At 38.9% G+C, this 22,506-nt stretch overlaps 1 long non-coding RNA gene across 1 annotated transcript in view; it reads left to right on the plus strand.

Annotated features, from left to right (window-relative positions):
- The first annotated feature begins 604 nt into the window (after positions 1-604).
- The window catches only part of LOC123464890, a 46,852-nt gene continuing 24,950 nt past the window's right edge, over positions 605-22,506 (plus strand). Inside the window, exon 1 of the long non-coding RNA XR_006639951.1 lies at positions 605-831. This is a non-coding gene — a long non-coding RNA (uncharacterized LOC123464890). The remainder of the gene's footprint in view (positions 832-22,506) is intronic.

Raw genomic sequence — 22,506 nt, forward strand, 5'->3', positions numbered from 1 at the left:
TGGCATAGTCAAAGCAGAAATAGATGTTTTTCTGGAACTCTCTTACTTTTTCCATGATCCAGTGGATGTTAGCAATTCGATCTCTGGTTCTTCTTTCTTTTCTAAAACCATCATGAACATCTGGAATTTCACGGTTCACATATTGCTGAAGCCTGGCTTCAGAATTTTGAGCATTAATTTACTAGAATGTGAGATGAGTCCAATTGTGCGGTAGTTGAATAGGGTAGGGAAGGCAATGGCACCTCACCCCAGGACTCTTGCCTGGAAAATCCCATGGAGAGAGGAGCCTGGTAGGCTACAGTCCATGGGGTCACAAAGAGTCAGACATGACTCAGTGACTTCACTTTCACTTTCACTTTTCACTTTCACGCATTGGAGAAGGAAATGGCAACCCACTCCAGTGTTCATGCCTGGAAAATCCCAGGTACGGGGAGCCTGGTGGGCTACCGTCTATGGGGTCGCACAGAATTGGACACGACTGAAGCAACTTAGCAGCAGTAGCAGCAGGGTATGTAGACATTCAAAATTCTCCATTGCTTAGTGCATCAGGCACTCAAGGACCACCCTCAGTGAAGTCTTTCTCTATTGCTCAACCTACAGGTACCAGCATGGAGAAAGAGATAGCTCTACTCCACAGGCTTTGGAACCCTACTTTTATGGCCTCTTGGCTTTTCTTAAGAAGCATTCCATGCATCAGATTTCCTCCATCCCATCCCTCCTGGCTGACTCCCTTCGGTCCACAGGAGTCCTCATCCTGGGATCATTATGCAATCCCCATGGCTCCAGCTCCCAGCTTCCGTGGACACCAGTGGACTTACAACCCTGTCTGAGGTATGAAAGGCTGCAGCATGGCTTGTCTATGTGGTTCTCACTCCGTTCAGACTGTCACAGATTAGTTAGTTCACTCCCCAACAGCTTCAAATGACTCCCCCATCCCAGTGGATGGCCATGGATACAGGGATCTCTCCCCTGTGCTTCAGCTCCCTCTCTCCAAGGTGCAGGCTGGTCCCACTTGCTCTCCTCCTTCTTTCCCCTTCCTCCTTGTCCCTTCTTTCCTTTTGTCCTACAGAGTTCTATATGCATCCGGATATTCCTTCTCAGTAGGCAGGGAGTCCTGCCAGTATTCACCTGGTCTTCTATGAGAACTGCTGCATGTTTAGACATTCTTGATGCATTGGTGGAGAAAGGTGTACCCCACTTCCAACTACCCCTCCGTCATCTTGTCCACCCCCATTTGTGCATGTATTAGAAATGAGTTTCCCTTTCTATTAACTAACCTTTCCATCATCACACATGTTTAATTTTTGCTTTTTGAGGAGAACACAGGTAAGTTCCACTCTCTTCAGTTGAGTTAGTCATTCTGTACCGTCTGACTCTTTGAGACCCCATGGACTGCAGCACGCCAGGCTTCCCTATCCATCCTGACTCCCAGAGCTTACTCAAACTCATATCCATTGAGCTGGTATGCCAGTAGATGATGTCCACTCTCTCAGATTTTTTTTTTTTGTGACTCCTTATAATTGAGATCTCATGGTATTTGTCTTTCTCTGACTTAGTTTATTTAGCTTAATGCCCTCTAGTTTCATCCATGTTGCCACAAATGTAAGGATTTCTTTCTTTTTCTAATGGATAAATAATATTTACCAATATATGTCACATCAAATTGTTTTAATCCATTCACCTGTTGAAAGATACTCAGGTTCTTCCTATATCAAGGCTACTGTGAATAATGCTGCAATGAACATGGGAATACAGATCTCTCTTTGAGACAATGATTTCATTTCCTTTGACTATATATCTAGAAGTGGGATAATGAATCACATAACAGTTCTCTTCTAAATTTCTTGAATAACCTCCACAGTATGTTTCCATGGGAGTTGCACTGGTATACATCCCTACCAACATTGCATAAGCACTCCTTTTTCTCCACATCCTCAATAACATCTGTCATTTCTTACATTTGTGGTACTAGCCATTCAAACAGGTATGAAGTGATATCCCTTGTGCTTTTGATCTGCATTTCCTTTGATTATTAGTGATGCTGAGCATCTTGTCATATACCTCTTGATCATCTATATGTCTTATTTGTGGGAAAATGTCTATTCTTTAAAGATGTAGCATACATTATGTTTACTATATTCCAATATATGAAACTCAGTTGCCTACCTATATATCAACAACAAACTATCAGAAAGTGGAATAAAGAAAACAATCCCATTTACTATTGCATCAGAAAAAGATAAAACAGTTAGAAATAAACAAGCAAGGTGTTGAAAGATTTTATGCAAAACCTTTAAGACATTGATAAGAGAAATTTTAAAAGAGTTAAAGATATGTAAAGTTAGGTTGTCTATTCAATGTGTTTCTTAAGGTAGGATTTCAATTACTTTAAACTTCCCTCTTATAACTGCTTTTGTTGCATCCTATAGGTTTTAGATCATCGTGTTTTCATTGTTCTTTGTTTCTAGGAATGTTTTGATTTCCCTTATTTCTTCAGTAACCTTTTCATTATTTAGAAATGTGTTGTTTAGTCACCATGTGTGTGTGTTCCTTAAAGCTGTTTTTTTCCTATAATTGATATCTAGTCTCATAGTGCTATGGTCAGAGAAAATTCTTGATATAATTTCAATTTCTTTAAATTTACTGAGGTTTGATTGTGACCCAAGATGAAGAAAATGTTCTATGTGCACTTGAGAAGAAAATATATTCTGCATTTGGATGGAATGTACTGAAGATATCCATTAGGTCTGTTTGCTCTAATATTTCCTTTTAGGCTTATGTTGGAGAAGGCAATGGTACCCCACTCCAGTACTCTTGCCTGGAAAATCCCATGGATGGAGGAGCCTGGTGGGCCGCAGTCCATGGGGTCGCGAGGAGTTGGACACAACTGAGTGACTTCACTTTCACTTTTCACTTTCATGCATTGGAGAGGGAAATGGCAACCCACTCCAGTGTTCTTGCCTGGAGAATCCCAGGACTAGGGAGCCTGGTGGGCTGCCATCTATGGGGTCGCACAGAGTCGGACACGACTGAAGCGACTTAGCAGCAGCCACAGGCTTATGTTTCCTTATGAATTTTCTGTTTTGTTGATCTGTCCATTTGTAGAGGTGTGGTGTTAACATGCCCTACTATTATTGTGTTACCATCAATTTACCCTTTGAGTCAGTTTGTGTTTAACTTATGTATTGAGGTGGTCCTATGTTGGGTACATAAATAGTTAAAATTGTTATGTCTTTTTTTTGGACTGATCCCTTGATTATTTGGTAGTGTCCTTCTTTATCTCTTATAATTGTTTTGATTTTAAGGTTTATTTTTTTCTGATATAAGAATTGCTAATGTGGCTTTCTTTTGATTTCCATTTGCATGGAATATCTTTTTCCATCCTCTCACTTTCAGTCTGTATGTGTCTAGGACTAAAGTGGGTCTCTTGTAGACAGCGTATATATAGGTCTTGTTTTTGTATCCATTCAGCCAGTCTGTCTCTTTTGGTAAGAATGGCAGAAGATAATAGCAAATAAAACAACTGATAAAGGATTGCTTTCCAAAATACAAGCATCTCAAACAACTCAGTCATCAAAAGCAAAGGCAAGAACTGCAAAAATAAACTAGTGAGACCACATCAAACTCAAAGCCTTCTGCATAGTAAAAGAAGCCATCAATAAAATGAAATGGCAACATATGAAGTGAAAAAAAGATATTTGCAATTCACATATTTGGCAAGGGTTTCATATCCAAGTTCATATAATAGACTCATGCAACTCAGTAGGAAAATAAATCAAGCAACCCAAATTATTAAATGAGCAAAGAAAGAGTAAGTGTTTGAAAAATCTGAAGATTAGACTGTAGATGACAGACACTGTAAGTTTTTCCTTCCAGAACAAAAGCCTGTGTCTTCCTGGCATTACATTCTTAATTTCCAATCACCTGTTTGGTGATTGCAGTTCACAGTATACATCCTTCACTCAATAGCAATCACCCTATACTGAGCTATATGTGCTAAAAATAGTCCTGCTGCTACTGCTAAGTCATGTCAGTCATGTCTGACTCTGTACAACCCCATAGATGGCAGCCCACCAGGCTCCCATCCCTGGGATTCTCCAGGCAAGAACACTGGAGTGGGTTGCCATTTCCTTCTCCAGTGCATGAAAATGAAAAATGAAAGTGAAGTCGCTCAGTCGTCTCTGACTCTTCGCCACCCCATGGACTGTAGCCACCAGGCTCCTCTGTCTATGGGATTTCCCAGGCAAGAGTACTGGAGTGGGTTGCCATTGCCTTCTTCGAAGAATAGCCCTAATAACTGTAAAAAACTAGTAATTACATACTTAATCTTGAGGCATCTAAAATCCAAGTTGATTTTCAGAATTTTCCACTGCATTGTTTTCTACATTCTATTTCAAAATTGAAACAACTAGTAAGGAAAAATGAGTAGGGGACCTCAATTACATGGATAGGAAGTCATTTTAAACTGGGAGCATTACTGGATTATAATTTGGGGGAATGCATTATTACTAATACTATTGTAATTTTATTCCCTTTAATTCTCTGGTATACTAGGTTGATATTTATTAAAATAGTAATAGAGCCACTATGGAGAACAGGGTGGAGATTCAGTAAAAACTGGAAATAGAACTGCCATATGACCCAACAATCCCACTGCTGGGCATACACACTGAGGAAACCTGAACTGAAAGAGACACATGTACCCCAGTGTTCATCGCAGCACTGTTTATAATAGCCAGGACATGGAAGCAACCTAGATGCCCATCACCAGATGAATGGATAAGAAAGCTGTGGTACATATACACAATGGAGTATTACTCAGCCATTAAAAAGAATACATTTGAATCAGTTCTAATGAGGTGGATGAAACTGGAGCCTATTATACAGAGTGAAGTAAGCCAGAAAGAAAAACACCAATACAGTATGCTAATTGGAAACAATTATTCTCTTTCTGCGGAAAGTATTTGAAAGTTGTATGTTAATTCTTTTAGGTCAATCAAGGAGCACACAGTAGAGTAGACAGCTAATAAAAAGCAGAGCTAAAGGTTTCTATTAAATTCACATTGTTCTTTTACTCACTAGTTTTTGCTTCATCCTCCATTTTTGACTGTCCATTTTTTTTATAACTCTTTCAAGTAATCTCTTGAAATGTTCATAACTTTCACTAAAGATTAGTTTTTCTCTATCAATGTGTTAGCTAGATTTTTCTACTCTTATTATTCTCAGTCCATTGCTAGTACTTCCTATAGCTTTATGCCATGTTTTTCTGATGTACCATTTTGTCGCCATAAACAACATTGTATTCTACACCTGGGATGAACACTAAGCTTCTTGGTGTATGGATTCAGAGATAAGTCAGAGTCATAACTGTATTACTCCTTATAAGGCAATATATTGTCTCTAACCCACAGTAAACAAGATATTAAATGGTTAAATATAGGTGCATGCATGCATTCTAAGTCACCTCAGTTGTGTCCAACTCTTTGCAACCCTACTGACTGTAGCCCAACAGGCTCCTCTCCTGGATTCACCAGGAGAAGAATACTGGAGTATGCTGCTGTACCCTCTTGCAAGGGATGCTCCTCACCTAGGGATCAAACCTGAGTCTTCTTATATCTCCAGCATTGGCAGGTGTTCTTTACCATTACTGTCATCTGGGAAGCACCAAGTATTGGTAAAAATGTACTATATTTGATTCAAATACAAAAAAATAAAAAAAAAAGATAATGATTAAATAGAGAAGGGAAAAGATTGAACTTAGCAAAGTTAGATGTAAAACCATTTTTATAGAGACAATGCATAGAAAAAGTAGGAAAAGAATGACTTTCAAATTTTGTGATGCCCCCCTCCCCCCCATTAAAAAATTACAGTCTATCAAACATGTTAATGTTCTGGTAATGGGTTCATCTACTGAATACCCAACAACCATAACTAATTGCCTGATCACTTTCAGGATGAAAAATATGCCCAGGGCAAACTGGAGTATATCAATGCAACCAATTGCAATGCATTGGTTGCAAATGCAATGCAACCAATGCAACACTGCCACACCAATTCCCTCCATACTCCTGAAGAAAGAGAAAAAGCCCAACAGATGAACATGAGTCTTTCCCCTGGGTTTTTCACCAGATCAAATGAGACAGTATGTAGTTTACCAGGCCTCAGATTGTTAGAGGTATGGTAACTGTACATGCAGAAAAAGGTGGAGGAACCGTAAGTAGTTGAAGAGAAATTATATTATGCAGTTGATGAAGCATGAGTGAAATCAAGGGATGACTAAAGATCTGTTATATTGTAATCTATAAATTGTCCATGCAGACAACTTTAGTTCAACCAGTGCATTAGACACAGGATTTCAGCTATTATACTGTACAAAAATAAGAAATGAATGGGAACTTCCATGTGTAAAATATAAGATTGCAAAATTCATGAATATGTAAGAAACACACCCCATTTTGAGTACTCCCTGTTACTAGTGACTCGTACGTGGGAGTCCTATACTGCACCACCCGAACCACCACGTCTGCCTTTCAAGGCTCTCCTGATTCTGCTTCTACTTCTCTGATACCTCCTTCACTCGTCATTTGCAATGACTCTTCTGTCACTTTTTATTCTTAACTTGTAAGTTCCCCCCACAATGGCCTATAAAACATTGCTTTGCTTCTCATGGCCACAACAATTGCCTCTGTTCTGAGGACAACACAGTTTACGTATCAAGCCTCAATCATTTATGGCAGCTCCAAATTTTCACCATTATAATCTCTCCTTTCTGATTTCCTGCATTATCCTTCGTTCTAACATTATTTAAAATATATTCACATGCATCCCCCATTAAAATACTCTCTTCTCTCTCTACAACTTTCTTAATGTTACCAGCATTCTTTTCCTCTGTTAAGCTCATTAGTAATGAGGATAAGGTCAAAAAGGAGGAGGAGGAGGGATTTTTCAATAAGCTTAAATTTAAAGTTTATTGAGTTACTACATGACCATACATTTTACTCAGCACTTTATGTGCATTAGTATATTTAATCCTACTCAGTTCTCTGTTCTGTACCACTAAAACAGTTCATGGCTGTAAAGAAATCAAGCATATTAACTAGAGATTTTCAGCCCCTGGGATTTTCATGCTTAATTCTGCTAGTAGTAGTGAACTAGAGGGGGAAACCCTCCATTGTGAATCCCACTGATGCTGTTACTAAAGACAACGCTGTGCCATTTTCTGCCTGGACACATGTCAACAAAACAGACTCTTCTGATATCAGCAGGGGGCTGGTGTGGGATCAGCTGAGGAGAGAAGACTGTTTAGGAAAGTCACGTCTTTTCATTGTCTCTTTGTTGTAATATCATAAAACAAATTACTGACCAAAAATCAATACGAATGACTCATCTGATTCATTAATACGAATGAATCACTGGGTGACAATGATGTGGGCACAGGTGGAATCCCTCTTTCCTGGGTCAGGCACTGCAGCACATACTGACTTGCCATAAATACTTAGATTCTCTCATGCAAATATACACAACATAAAAGAACTCAGTGAGTGGGTGGTAAAATTTCAGAGGAAAAAAGAAAATTCTTTATGTTATAAGTTGGAATGCATCAGAAGAATTAGTTCCTAAAATAACTCCTGGAATATTCTCTGAATCATCTAGTCAAGGGCCTGTAGTGTGTGAAAGAAGTCTCAGATGCTATCCTATGAAGCGCCAGAGACAATATTAAAAAATCATACAAACGTCAAGCACTCATAGAGAGGCAATTCAGCCAGGCGAGCATGCTGCAGAGGGCTTTCTTGCTTTGTTCATGAATGAAAAAGGTGACCTCTGTAATGCGTAAGGAGTTAGGAAATATCTCATTGTGTAAGAAAAAGGTTCATGACTTCTATATTCTAGAGTGCTACTACATAAAGCAGGAGCCTAGTCATTCATAGTGATAGATTCTCCTGTAAAGGAATAAGAATTTTACTGCAATTTTTGACATGGGCAGCCTTCCCTGCATTGCACACAATTCCACCAAAAGCTTGCCTCTTCCTGGGCACACGTGGTTGAAATATTTTCAAGAGTAAGAGAACTAGAGAACAGAATTTCCAAGATCAGCATTTTCTTCAAAGTATCCCAGGACATCTGCTATTGAAGGTCCACTTGTCTTCTTTCTCTGTTCTCCTCAAATCAACGGATGAGAGTGGGAAGGAAGAAAAGAGAAAGTTTAAACTAGAGTTATGTTTCTACTTTTTAGATTCCTAAGAGTTTTCTCATAGGCTGGCTCCAAAATCCATATCTATAGAGTTTAATTATTCATATGTCTTCCCCAAATTTTAATTTGATAATTAGAAGGGACAAAAAAAAGCAAATACTTATAAAATGAATTAAGAGGTCATTATCTATTGGGTATTCAGGTTATTTTTCCAGTCAAGTGAAAGATGTTGGAAGCTCGCACTTACTGGGCAAAACTTCCAATCCTGAATTTCAGAGATGAAGAAAGGAGTCCTTTTGTATTTTATATCCTGTTCCGGTGCCTGTGAGGAGATACACGTAAAATTGACATTTACACCAAGATCCTGATGTGCCGAATCACCAACACGTGCTAAATCCAAGTCCATTCCATCCAGCTCTGAGGCAGTCATAATGATCTATCCCATAGCAAGCTTCTTTGAAATTTAAGCATTTTAATGCATGCTCTGTGAAATGGGTCGCCTCTTAAAAAAATAAACACAGACCCTATAGAGAGGTCAAAATCTAACACGGCAATTTGTTAACATTTCTTTTCTTCATTTAATAGAAAATCAAAAGAAAATCCACCCCTACAATTGACAGAATGAAGCTCCTATTAAAGTTAGTCATAAATAGCAGAACCTGGCATTAAAAAGAAGACCATTAAGAGATTATGTAAGAATCACAGCCAGTTATTCTGGGTCAAGTTATTAGAATCAAAGATTTAGATAATTGTTCATGGTTCTGGTGATGCTACTAAGAAGACTGAATACTCAGGTTTCTTGATGAAAGCCAGCCATGAACTGTCAGCCAACTATCACAGTGTTACACCAGACAAGATAAGTGCTTTGCACCTTTGTATAAATAGCATGAGGTTTACTGAACTGTCTAAAGATTGTTAGGATGCTGTCTTAGTCCTTCTGGCTTGCTATAACAAAATATCACAGGCTTAAAAACAATGCAAATGGATTTCCACAGCATGGTCATGTAGGGTCCTTTCTGGTCACACACTTCTTCTGTATCCTCACATGGGGGGAGGGCTCGGGAGCTCTGTGTGTCTCTTATATGTAAAAGCACTCATCTCATTGAAGAGGCTCCATTCTTATAACTCCTTCATTTCACAAAGGCACCGTCTATGGATGCCATACCATGGGAATCAGAATTACATCATATGAAGTTTCTGGGGGACACAAATGTTGAGACCATAGCAGATACAAATGTGAACTGGCTCTTCCTCCTGCAGTGGCTGTCGTCACCCACACTCCACTGCATCCTCATTTCCTGCATCACCTTGCAGCCATTCCATACATTCTATCACTCTGAATTTCACAAGTCCAGGTCAGTCAAGTGTCAACTTCATCTCATATTCAGTCTATTCAATGTTTCCCTCTCCCCTGCTGAGGCCCAGGGGACCTACCAGGAAACGTAGATGTCTCCATTTTTGCAAGGTTTCTTCTCTCTCCCTCTCTGGATCTTCATTCCTTGGGCCATGTTGGAACAGGGGCGATGGTAATGAGATGGGAAAGTTCTGACATCACTGACTTACATGGTGCTGTTGTAGCCTTCTCTTGGTCCAGACGGACTGATCAGAAATTCCCCCTGACTGACAAGTGTTTCCCTTGTGGGGTATCCTTGTGATTTTCTGGGACATTCACAATTTGGGGGTCCCCAAATTCATAGTTTCCCTTTTAATCAAGGGAAATGTTCTGGAACCACAGCTCCCCACCTGCAGTAGTCACCACAGCCTCTCTGTTCCCCTCACTCTGCAAGCACCATCTGGAGAAAATTAAGCAGCCCACAGTCAGCTGCCTACTAACTGACCCACAGGAACCCCATGTATCATAAACATTCTGAACAATTGAATGGCAGATATACTGGTGTTCATCTGTCCCCCACCTGAGGCCTATGGACAATTGTCCTACTGGTCACCTAGACACCGAGTAGACCAGAAAGCCAGATTTAAAACACATTTATCTGAGAAGTGAGATACCATTCTTTCTTCCTTTCAGTGTAACTATTCTTGTCATTAATTATATGCCTTTATAAACATGCCCTAGTAGGTACCTGAATTATAAAATCAATAGACTGAATTATAAAATCAAATAGACTGAGTCTCTACTGAGACTGGAGCAGTGTGACTGGATTAGGGATGCTCAGCTTGTTCAACAGCCTCCAAACAACCTGGGATGAGGGCCAATCTCTTGACTGGCTCTGCTAAGAAGTCAGCTATGTTGCTGGGCTGGTGTTGCAGCATCTTTAGGGCTTTAGCAGTAATTCTTGGTAAAGAAAATGGGAAATCACAAGGTAGAAGGGAAAGGGGGATGAATAAGAGAGAAGGAAGAGAAAACAGAAGGAAGGAAAAGCAGCAAAGGGAAAGTGAATCTAGGACTTGGGTAGTGAAGGATGAAATGTTGTTAGAACAATTTATTTTTAAGGACCCTAATATATAATGTTTTTTTAATATCCTAAGAGCAAATATCTCATATTCCCTTTTATTTCCATTTTCCCTTCTCTCCTCTTTTTTTCTGAAATTGTTCTTTATATTAGGAGTATCCCTTTGTTTTTACTAATGGCCATAGTTCTAGAGATGAACAAAGCTTGGCAAATCTTCAGGGCAGAATCCAGCCAAATTATCTTCTTTTAGGCAAGGACACCTTTCACCCACATACAGGAACACTGTCCAGCAAAACCAATCTCTTCCCTCATAGCCAGGGTTATTCTTGCCTGAGTCCTGCCCCTGCCTCTACCTGGGATGACCCAAACCTTTCAGAACATGACAGAATACTCTGACCCAAAGCAATCTATCAATCCCTCCTTTGGCTCCTTCATGCATGTAAAGTGTCAGCTTTCTTGAATTTTCACTTTCTTCTTCCAGAAGGTAAAAGACCATGAAAAAACCTTGTAAGCACTTTCTAAGTCATTTACTGACCAAAACATCTAATTGTATTGTGTTACTTGCTTAACTTTCTTTCCTTCAATGTCTAGATATTTCCAGCAGAGGATGGTATTTATTAGAGGGAAAATTTGGCAATAATGGGAACAATGCAATTTGAAGAAACATATACTCACCAATAGACCACACACTTCTTCATGTATTTGTCTCATAAAATTTATTTCAACCATATATTTAAGACTTTACATCAAGAACAGAGGTGGTGACATTGGGAGTGCTCTCCTTGCTTGACTGTGACATATAAACTGTGCCGGGAGCCGGCGAGAGACATTCCACTCGTGACAAAGATCATGAGGAAGGGGGCTCAGCATACGCAAAGGCGGGATCGAGCCTCGGGAGTGCCCCCGGATATTCTCGAGCATCTACCCCCCAAAAAACCAGAGTCTGCCTACTTTATTGCTTTGTGCTCTCACCTCTGACTTTACTGGGGGCTGTCCCCCACCACCATCTCACTCTCTCTGTCAAAGAGTTAACTTACCGCTCCAATTAATAAAGTTCCTGGGCAATTAGGAGTGTTTAAATCCAAACCCCTCAGATGGCTCTCTAACTCGCCTGACAAGTTTACCCGGACTCCTACAGCTATGCATACGATTGTTTACAGTCTCCCAGCCTCCAGAGGCACGGGAAGCTTAAGATATTCAAATAGCTTAGAGCCTCTCAGAGAATTAGAAACTGTCAGAATAAAACTAGTAAAAGATTTCATTGATGAGCCAATGTTTGTTGCCAAGTTTTCACATCCCCTGAATTGTATCCTTGAATGTGCATTAATTAATATAGTTGGTATGTAGAAAAAATTAGTAGTGGCCTGGTGTTAGTAACTTTAGACCCTTAAGGTAGTAAATTCTTTCCTTTGTAAACCCATTACACATCCACCCTATAGGAACGTAATCTTATCTTCGGAAGATGGCGCCAAACCTTAAAATAATTACTCTTAGAGAAAATAAGTCTTTGTTGATAAGTGCTTGTCAAGAGTCATAAAATGTTAATAGGCCTCTGGCCAGAAGATGATGTAAATCACCTAAACCATTTGTATACGATAAATCTGCAGGAAAGAAACCCTGGTTTTTGATAAGCATCAAAGACTGCTGATTTTGCATCCCCTATTATCCTCTATGTGTAACTTAGGGTATAAAAGCCCCTGTTGAAAATAAAGCTATGGGCCTTGCTCACCAACGCTTGGTCTCCCCATGTCATTCTTCCCTTTAACTTCTAGCTGAGTGTCCATCTGGAGCGTGGATATCCTCTGCGACCATTTATTTGCCTGGGCTTCTAAGACCCACTCGAGAAGGTGTCTAAGGTGGGGCACCTTCCGCTATTCCAGAGGGCGCCTGCAGCCTCCGTGGTCAGAGCTAACCTGGTGTCACGGGTTATATTGATTTTCTGCGTAAACCAAGCCACTCAGCTTCTTTTCTCCACTGAATTTTCCTACTGAGCTATCCTCATTCTATTCCTCTTTATTATCTCTAATTAACATTTGAATAGGTCGCCTAGCCGTCTCTCCTTCGAATACCCTGGATCAGCCGGGGCTGGTCCCCGGCAAAACTGAATACTGTAGATTTCAGACAATATTGAACAGAGCCATAGATATTCTATAGAGTCAATCAGGGATAGTCAAAGTGGGGATATTTGGACAGAATTTAACAATCACTCCCTTGCTATCCAGAAAGCATATATTTTCCCCTCTTTTACAGGTTTCCATGTAAGATTACATTTGAAGAAATGGCCCTGCTATATCAAGAATAGTAGCAGTGGTTACCAAATGGAAAAAAATGAAGAACCTTTGAAGTTCACTGACCTTATAGATTAGTAAATCACATGTCATGGATACAGTGAGGACTTAAACTGAGGTTTAAAAAAATCTTTATTTTCCAGAAATAGGCCTTCATGTTGTGGAGAAGGAGAGGGTGATATAAACACACAAATTGTTATATTACATGGTAGAGTGAAGAAGAATAAGATGTGAGGTCAACACGGTGCTACAGTGGATTGAAATAAAGCTAGGAGCCATCTGAATAGTCATAGGAGTGACACAAATAAGTTGGCTTTATGATGGAGTTTTGAAAGGTTGCTGGGATATTGAGTGCAAAAATTAGGAAAACAGTCGATCTGTCAATTCAGTTAGGATTATCTTATGAAGTAAGGATCTCTGACATCCTAGATCAAGGCAGTTGAGATATTAAAATGTATAGCATTATAAGGTATCAGTGAATAATCAAGTCTGACAAAAACACAAGAAATGTTCATTTCTTACCATTCATGTTTTATCTCTCATGATTGTGCTCCCATGATATACTGTATATATTATTGTAGGGTTAGAATGGAGAAATACTTGTATGGATTTTTATGCATTAGGGGGAATCATATATGCCAATTTGGAGAGTTTGTCTTTATTCTACAAAACAACAGGAAACCAAGAATATTTAGTCCAAGAGAGCAGAATGTCCAGAATTAGAAAAGAGAAACTTTAATTGGATTGAGGAGTTGTGGCTCTTGGGGCTGGTAGAGAAAGAAAAAGAGACCAGAAAGAGCTGGGGATATTATGACACTAAAAATCAAAGAGGGCTCTGCCAAGTGAAAAGGCACAAAGGATGTGAGAGATACAGGAAATGAAATAGACCCTGACCACATGCAAGGAATGAGGGAGACATAAGAGTCAAAAAAGTCATCCGACAATATGGAACTAGTTGAGTAAATAAATAACTGAAAAGTTAGAGAGAAGGGAGGAGATAAATTAAGGTTTTATCCAAAAGCATCTGAGCTATATTTTCCTGTATTTCATCAACTTAGTACCAGAAATTACCAAAAAATGTTAAGGTTCTGCAGCAAATTATAGAAATAAGTACTTTAAAGAGCCTCTGCTAGACCCTATGGAACACCAGAACCAAAGCATGACTACCCAGTGATAACAAGCAGCAAGTCACTAGTCACTTTCAACAGTTAAATAAGACATACATTGTAAAGCATAGAGGATGAATGGAAATAAAATGGAAACAACCCATACCATTACAGAGCCAGCCTAAACAATACCTAAAACCCAAATAAACTAGAGGTAATGGTCTCCTTAATCATGTGTCCACTTTCTCCAAGAGTTTCTCATTCCTTTTGTCTGAATTTTCCCTTCTTTATTAACCCTTCATTGCCTTACTCTCAGCAGATGGTCAGATAATCTCAAAATAAATAATTAAACAGTGTTCACTCCTAATATATATTTGTATTGATGGACTCTTCAAACTGAAAAGCTTCCTAATCCCCTGAAAGTAAAACTCTAATATTGGAAGGACTCCTTCCCAGCCTCTTTCCAAAATGCCCAGTGGGCAGCAATTGCGAGTCTAGCTACTTAGATGTCTTCTGCTGTAAGTATAACCTGTTTGGATAGTGAAGACAGGAAATGGATGAGGAACTGAACAATGTCAAGAAAGAAATGCATGGACAAGTGGAAAAGATACCATAAGCTGTAAACACCAATCTCTGCCTGCACACCATACCATGTGTGATGGGAGGCAAGTGGGCCTAATCAGGGATGGATTTTTCAAGAAAGCTCTATATGAGTTGGCACTGAGAAACCTGATTCAACTCAACTGTTTTAACATGATTCTTTGATTCTAAGACTCTAAGCCACTTGTCTCATTTAACTGCACTAAGTGAAAAAGGGAATATACTTATTGCCTATTTGAACACTGCTAAGAGATTATAAAAGTTCTCATCACAAGAAGAAAATTGTACTATTTCTAGTGACAGATGTTCACCAGACTTATTGCGGTTATCATTTTGCAATATATATAAAATAATTACGTTGTACACCTGAAACCAAAATAACAGTATATTCAATATTATCTATGTATAATGATACCTGAAACTGAAATAGCATATTTGTCAATATGACCTATGTATAATGATCATATAATCATTATTTTATATACATAACACATATGCATACCTTCAGTTAAGTTCAGTCACTCAGTCATATCCAACTTTTTGAGACCCCATGGAATGCAGCACATCAGGCTCCCCTGTCATCCACCATCTCCTAGAGCTTGCTCAAACTCATGTCCATCAACTCGGTGATGGCATCCAACCACCTCATCCTCTGCTATCTCCTTCTCCTCCTGCCTTCAATCTTTCCCAGCATCAGGGTCTTTTCCAATGAGTTAGTACTTTGCATCAGGTGGAAAAAGTATTGGAGCTTTAGCTTCAGTATCAGTCCTTTCAATGAATATTCAGGGCTGATTTCCTTTAGTATTGACCAGTTTGATCTCCTTGCAGTCCAAGGGATTCTCAAGAGTCTTCTCCAATACCGCAGTTCAAAAGCATCATTTCTTAGTGCTCAATTTCCTTATGGTCCAGTTCTCACATCCATACATAACTACTGGAAAAACCACACCTTTGACTAGATTGAATTTTATTTATATATATAAACATATATGTACACACACCTATGTAAGGAAAAGTTTTTGAAATGGAATATGATTACATTTTGGAAAAGAAAACAAATTGAATATAACTTTGTTTTCCAAATGTGCATTTTAGCTATCCTGTTGGGTCTAAACCATATCTTCAAATGTTGTTTATGTTTATGCTGATTAAAGAAAGAGAAGCGTGTCTTAGCCTTGTAACATTAACTGCAGAACAGCTAATAGAAACCACAAAATTGTGAAACTTATTGGCCTGCCCAGTACTCTGCTATTGGTCATTTAACCAATTGATCATTGACTTAATTCCTCCCTGACTCAGAAATTCTTATAGGTGCTTCAGTTCAGTTCAGTCGCTCAGTCGTGTCTGACTCTTTGTGACCCCATGAATCGCAGCACGCCAGGCCTCCCTGTCCATCACCAACTCCTGGAGTTCACCCAGACTCACGTCCATCGAGTCAGTGATGCCATCCATCCATGTCATCTTCTGTCATCCCCTTCTCCTCCTGCTCCCAATCCCTCCCAGCATCAGAGTCTTTTCCAAGGAGTCATTCTTCACATGAGGTGGCCAAAGTACTGGAGTTTCAGCTTTAGCATCATTCCTTCCAAAGAAATGCCAGGGCTGATCTCCTTCAGAATGGACTGGTTGGATTTCCTTGCAGTCCAAGGGACTCTCAAGAGTCTTCTCCAACACCACAGTTCAAAAGTGTCAATTCTTCGGCGCTCAAGCCTTTTTCACCGTCCAACTCTCACATCCATACATGACCACAGGAAAAACCATAGCCTTGACTAGACGAATCTTTGTTGGCAAAGTAATGTCTCTGCTTTTGAACATGCTATCTAGGTTGGTCATAACTTTCCTTCCAAGGAGTAAGCGTCGTTTAATTTCATGGCTGCAGTCACCATCTGCAGTGATTTTGGAGCCCCCCAAAATAAAGTGTGACACTGTTTCCACTGTTTCCCCATCTATTTCCCATGAAGTGATGGGACCAGATGCCATGATCTTCGTTTTCTGAATGTTGAGCTTGAAGTCAATATTTTTACTCTCCATTTTCACTTTCATCAAGAGGCTTTTTAGTTCCTCTTCACTTTCTGCCATGAGGGTAGTGTCATCTGCATATCTGAGGTTATTGATATTTCTCCTAGCAATCTTGATTCCAGCTTGTGTTTCTTCCAGTCCAGCGTTTCTCATGATGTACTCTGCATAGAAGTTAAATAAGCAGGGTGACAATATACAGCCTTGATGTCCTCCTTTTCCTATTTGGAACCAGTCTGTTGTTCCATGTCCAGTTCTAACTGTTGCTTCCTGACCTGCATATAGGTTTCTCAAGAGGCAGGTCAGGTGGTCTTGTATTCCCATCTCTTGAAGAATTTTCCACAGTTTATTGTGATCCACACAGTCAAGGGTTTTGGCATAGTCAATAAAGCAGAAATATATGTTTTTCTGGAACTCTCTTGCTTTTTCCATGATCCAGCAGATGTTGGTAATTTGATCTCTGGTTCCTCTGCCCTTTCTAAAATCAGCTTGAACATCTGGAAGTTCACAGTTCACGTATTGCTCAAGCCTGGCTTGGAGAATTTTGAGCATTACTTCACTAGCATGTGAGATGAGTGCAATTGTGTGGTAGTTTGAGCATTCTTTGGCATTGCCTTTCTTTGGGATTGGAATGAAAATTGACCTTTTCCAGTCCTGTGGCCACTGCTAAGATTTCCAAATTTGCTGGCATATTGAGTGCAGCACTTTCACAGCATCATCTTTCAGGATTTGAAAGAGCTCAACTGGAATTCCATACCTCCACTAGCTTTGTTCATAGTGATGCTTTCTAAGGCCCACTTGACTTCACATCCAGGATGTCTGGCTCTAGGTCAGTGATCACACCATCATGGTTGTGAAGATCTTTTTTGTACAGTTCTACTGTGTATTCTTGCTACATCTTCTTAATATCTTCTGCTTCCATTAGGTCCATACCATTTCTATCCTTTATCGAGCCCATGTTTGCATTAGTTTACATCAATAAACAAAGCAGGCAGACACTTATTCTCATGTGACTGATATTCCAGCTGGGAGAAGACAGATAATCTGCAAAAACATGAATCCAAGTACATTTTATGGTATGTTAACAGGTGATCTGTACTATGGGAGAAGAAATAATAATCAGAGGATGGCGTTTAGGGAATAAAGGTGAAGAAAGAGAGGTGACTTAGAGAAAAACAACTTAGAATAAACTGAGGGGAGCAAACATGCTCTCTTGCATTCAAGATTCAAGTTTTCCCCTGTCCAGGCAGGTCTCTTGGTCTTCTACCCAATTTCAGAAATGTTTCCATCTCTGAGGCTCTATGCAAACTCATGCAAACATGGATGTTCTGAACATGCTGCCTCTTTAGTTGAAATGGTTTCATAAAAAATTTTTGGTAAACTACCCCAAAGTAAGTAACATTTATGCAGCAAATTTTGATAATTTTCTGTTTCCTGAAGAACTAATCTCCAAATTATTTTCCATTTTTCAACACACTGTCAGTGACCTAATTATATTATGTAAAAATATTATATATTCATTGCTATTATAATATATTATGACATTTAAAAAATATACACAAAATATACTAAATGACAGTGAGATAATAACAAATAGAAAAGGAAATGCTAATATTTTCTTCCCTGGGTGATGAAGACACTGATTTTTTTGGCCACTGGACTAACGGATTCTGAATGTACACACATAATTATACCAGTTATTTAACTATAATAATAAAGTAATTTCTTTAACATATAGCTTCAATCAAAGTTCTCAGAATATCACAAGGGGCCAAGAATAAATTATATGTGAAAAACTCTCTTCATATGCATATATAAAATTTTGTGAGCTCAACTAAGTAATCATCTTTAGTTCTTTTGTTATTCCATCAATTCATCTACTGGTAAATAATCCAAAATCTACAATAGATTTCTTTTTTTCAAGGGTTTAAATCTCAAGTCAGAATAAAAGTGGAGCAATGGCCTAGAAGAATAAATAAAATGTCATATGGATATCATTATATATGTGCATTTGTAAAGAAAATTATAGAAATAATACAGAAGACTTACAGTTTGCTGAAACAGAAAGTGTACTCACTCAGAGCTGAATATACACATCATTTAGAAAAAATAGTTTCTCAGCTTCGGATGACTTCTAAAGAAGGAGACTCCATGACTTTCATCTCCAGCCTACTGTGGACTCCTTTCCACTTTCCTCCTCAACTTCCCTCCATGAAATCTCTTCCCTAGGTTATAAAACACACCTTGGGCTTCTGGTTCAGGCAAGACGGCATTAATCTCTTTGTGCCCACTCCTCTGTTTGTTCTGGAAAAAAGAGACCACTAAAGGAAACATTTTATAGCTTGCAAAAAGAAGGTGAACTAGATCAAGACTGAAGAATGGAAGAGCAACACAGCAGCACCTAAGAGAAGACAAGCCAGGCCCAGCATTCCTGACCTCCAACCTAGCATCAGAAGGCAACCTGAGTAGGGCTGTTCCTCCCAAGGAATACATGTGAAGGAACACCAGGTGGTGGTTTAGTTGCTAAGCTGTGCCTGACTCTTTGTGAACCCATGGAATGTAGCCCACCAGGTTCCTCTATCCATGGAATTCTCCAGGCAAGAATACAGATTCCCATGTCCTCCTCCAGGGGATCTTCCCAACCCAAGGACTGAATCCAGGTCTTCACAAGGCAAGTGGATTCCTTACATGCTGAGCCACCAGGAAACTCCAAGAAACTCAATAATGGCATGGATACTTGGAAAATTAAGGGATAAAAACATATATTAATAATAGATAAAGTGGATTTTAGAGCAAAGAAAATTTTGAAAGACAAAGGAAGACAAGGACATTACATAAGGAAAAAACAGTCAATCCAGCAGGAATACATAATAATCCTAAATATGTATACATCAAACAACTCAAATCTCAAAATCTCTTGAAGCAAAATCTCAAAATACTTGAAGCAAAAATATATACATCATCTAAATACTCCTATAAACTTTAATGAGATTGAAACTGTGACATAAAACTTTTGAAAAAGAAATCATCAATCCAAGATAGATTGACCAGAGAATTCTAATAAATATTTAAAAAATTAAGATCAATTTGACATAATCTCTTCAAGAAAATGAAAGAGTAGGAAACCATTCCCAACTAATTAGATGGGGCCAGTATTGCTCTATATAAAAATTAGACAAAGGCAGTACAAAAGGAAATTTCAGACTAACGTCTCTCACAAATTTGGAATTAAAAGTTTTCACTCTCATACATACAAATCAACCAAATGAATTCAACAATGTATAAAAACATCTCTTGATAGTTTCTGGTCCTTCATAAGTCTGGTGCCATTACCTATCTCTTCAAAGGGTTTAAGTGAATCAAGGATATAGTCTGTTAGGGTCCCAGTAATAATATTTTGATACCAGAAATACAGTGACAAATACTCAAGTCTAGGTCAAACCAGAAACTGACTTCTCCCATTAAAGTTAATCATACCAGTCATCCTAAATGCCTAGCAAAAATAACTGCAACTAGATTCATAAGATAAAGAAAACATATCTACTACATAGAAATGGTGGGTGTGTTTGATATTCTTTATATGCCCCTCGGGAACCCTGTTGATCATTTTCTATTATATTATGAACCTTTGGAGGCTGAGAAGACCATACTTTATACCTCCAGCTCTTCTGGCCTCTGACTTCTACTTGAGTTTGGCCAGGGATGGCCAAAAGAGCTTGGTGAGTCAGTAGAGAAAGAGATTGATTATTTCCTCTGGCTCCTTTCTTTTTGGGAAGTAGCCAAGCTTCTCCACTGAAGCCCAGAGCTCTGGTCAGAGGCCCTCACTTTTAGCTGTAGCTATGTACAAGACTCTTTTAGGCTGCAATATCCATTCCCTTCTTTGCCCTGTGGGCCTAAAAGTGCTCATGTACCCCTCTTCTAGCCTGTCTCAAAGAGTTTTGCTTTTCCTTTTAAGCTATCCTTAGCTCTGATATGGCTTCCAAATCCTTAAGTTCATTGTGTGTTAGTCACTCAGGCATGTCTGACTTTTTGTGAATCCCATGGACTGTAGCCTACAAGGCTTCTCTGTCCAAAGAATTCTTCAGACAAAAATACTGGAGTGGGTAACAATTTCCTTCTGCATGGGTCTTCCCTAACCCAAGGGTGCAACCCAGGTCTCCCACTTTGCAGGCAAATTCTGTACCATCTGAGCCACAAGGGAAACCACTTTTCTTTATTATCCTTATCTGTGTAAATCATCTTGATTTCTGACAATGATAGGTGGCTACGGAGCTGCTAGATAAAGATGGTCCCTCAAAGATCTAATGCTAAACTGCTTACAACAGGAGGGGGACTTCTTTTTTCCTGACTCCAAAACCATAAATACAAGAACATGTCACAGATCATGTAAAAATAAGTGCTGAGAAATCAATGATTTAAGAATGAATTTTTAAAACAGCACAAATTTTAAGCTATAAAGATGATGAATAAGGTCTGAGTATCTGGTGTGCAACATGGTGACTATGGTTTGTAATGTGTTACTGACATTTGTGGGGCTTCCCAGGTGGTGTTCGTGGTAAAGACCCTTCCTGCCAGAGCAGGATGCATAAGAGACATGGGTTGAATCCCTGGGTCAGGAAGATCCCCTGGAGGAGGGCATGGCAACCCACTCTAGTGTTCTTGCCTGGAGAATCCCCATGGACAGAGGAGCTTGGCAGGCTATAAAGTCCATGGGGTCACAAAGAGTTGGACATGACTGACGTCACTTAGCAGACATGTAAGAGAGAAAACTTAAAAGTTCTCACCAAAAAGATCTTGGAAGGTAAATATGTGAGGTGATATTAATAGATACGTTAATTAAATCAGTGAGGGAATCCATTAATCATGTTTATCTATTTATTTAAAATATAAATTTATTTATTTTAACTGGAGGCTAATTACTTTACAATATTGTATTGGTTTTGCCATACATCAACATGAATCCACCACAGGTGTACACATGTTCCCCATCCTGAACCCCCCTCCCAACTCCCTCCCCATCCCATCCCTCAGGGTCATCCCAGTGCCTCAGCCCCAAGCATCCTGTATCCTGCATCAAACCTGGACTGGTGATTCATTTCATATATGATATTATACATGTTTCAATGACATTCTCCCAAATCATCCCACCCTCTCCCTCTCCCATAGAGTCCAAAAGACTGTTCTATACATCTGTGTCTCTTTTGCTGTCTCACATACAGGGTTATCATTATAATCTTTCTAAATTCTCTATATATACGTTAGTATACTGTATTGGTGTTTTTCTTTCTGGCTTACTTCACTCTGTATAATAGGCTCCAGTTTCATCCACCTCATTAGAACTGATTCAAATATATTCTTTTTAATGGCTGAGTAATACTCCATTGTGTATATGTACCACAGCTTTCTTATCCATTTATCTGTTGATGGGCATCTAGGTTGCTTCCATGTCCTGGCTATTATAAACAGTGCTGTCTGTTTAAATATATTTAATACATATATTAAATGTATAATTTAAATATCTTGCCATTTTATCTGGAAATTATATTTTAAAAAACTGAAAAAAGAAAAAAAAAGAAGAATTTCAATGCTTTTTATATAATATTGTAGATATTTCAGCCATTTACACTTGGTATGTAAAAGGGTTTTTTTAATTCCAGATAATCACCAGTGGGATTTACTGGGTATTCAGAAAAGGAAGAAACTTTGGAAATTACCTAGGCAATTATATAAGTAATATATAAGTAAATCCAATTATTAAGAATACATAAGTAAATCCAAGAATGATTAAGTCACTTATCTAAACTTATAAAACTCAATGCAAAAGTAGCAGTAGAAACCAGGTTTCCAAGGTTTAAGTGAATCTTTACCGAATTACCCGGCAAATGGAAGTATCTCTTATG

Source organism: Bubalus bubalis, chromosome 2, assembly GCF_019923935.1.
Source record: "Bubalus bubalis isolate 160015118507 breed Murrah chromosome 2, NDDB_SH_1, whole genome shotgun sequence".
Classification (NCBI taxonomy): Eukaryota; Metazoa; Chordata; class Mammalia; order Artiodactyla; family Bovidae; genus Bubalus; species Bubalus bubalis.